This window comes from Myotis davidii, unplaced genomic scaffold, assembly GCF_000327345.1.
Source record: "Myotis davidii unplaced genomic scaffold, ASM32734v1 scaffold406, whole genome shotgun sequence".
Taxonomy (NCBI): Eukaryota; Metazoa; Chordata; class Mammalia; order Chiroptera; family Vespertilionidae; genus Myotis; species Myotis davidii.
The window spans coordinates 159,259-160,732 of record NW_006298354.1 but is presented as its reverse complement, the minus strand read 5'-3'; positions in this window follow the sequence as shown (position 1 = coordinate 160,732).

The window sequence follows — 1,474 nt, the reverse complement described above, 5'->3', positions numbered from 1 at the left end:
GAACACCTGGGACCTTTCAGTCTGCAGGCTGATGCTCTATCCACTGAGCCAAACCGGTTCCGGCTATAGTTTAAGTTTTAAAACTTTGTCTCTCAAAAGAAATTTCAATCGTTGTACTGTTGATATTTGGCTCTGTTGACTAATGAGTTTGCCGACAACTGCCCTAGAGAAGCTTATCCTATAATTCTAGGGTAAAACCCAGAAATTTGCGTTCTAACAAACTTCCCAGGAGTTTTAATGCACTTTATCCTGAGACTACATACTTTGAGAAACACTGACCAAGGATTTTCTGGCACTTATCTTACTTTTCTTCTTCACTTCTCATAAAACATAATAGACTCCCAACTGCACATAGTCAATTTCATAAGTCCAATTTGGACATTAGCTTTCACACACACCCTTACTTCAGTAGGTAGCCTTTTTATTTTCTTCATTAACCTTTAGTACTTATGGTAAAATAGATGCTTTTTCTCCACAGATAGGACTTTTTCTCTCTTATCCAGATATGACTCTTAAGTGGTTGAACTTAACGATCTGATCAAACAAGACATGCTGTTGGATACTTTTGGTTTATAGTCCTTGAAACAACCACAACCATATTTATGATCTTGGCCAATTCATTTAGCTCCAATGACTGTTCTGTAATATGAGGTCACTGGATTATGATCTCTAATATGCTTTCTGGCTCTTACATTCTTTGATTCCATGATACTAAATACAACCTCTGAGGTCAGAAATTCTTTCACATGGATCCAAAATTGGCTATGTGGAACAGATAAAAGATATTTTTAAAATCTCAATATACTGAAATATTCTACAACCCTAAGATTACTCATCAAGTTTCACTTATTTTCAAACTGATTCTGCCTGCACTTGAAATTTTAGTCTCTTATCTTCGCAATACCTACTCCATTCTCCTACTGTGCATGTCACTCTCCCACCCCCAAAATGAATTTCCCCCCAAAATATGAGGAGATAAAAATAGAGAAAGGAAGGACAGTTAACATTTCTTTTAAAACATGAATCTATTGTTATTTGCATTTATCCAGTTATACTGGTCTGAGTAGCACCAACAGGGAGGATAAATAGGAAATAATCAAGATATGTATTATGTTGCAATAAAAGAATGGCAGTTGCTGAGCCACCATCATACCTATGGTACTAACTAGATCTAGGAAAAGGGAAATAACATTTTTGCAACCTGCTATGTGTTAGAAGCTAGTTATGTGATAAACACATTACATATGTATTCCTCCCAAAAACCAAATTTAAAAGATCAAAAAGAAAATGCATGTGCTTTTTAAAACTTTTGTTTTTCTCTTACATACAGGGGCAGATCCACATCTTATGGGCCTTGAAGCCTTGACAATTTAGAAGGCTGTCTTTATGAAAAAGAATTTTTAAAAATTATGAATACCAAACCAGATATTAAACTGTTTATTTAGGATTTAGATATCACAACTAACTATGAATT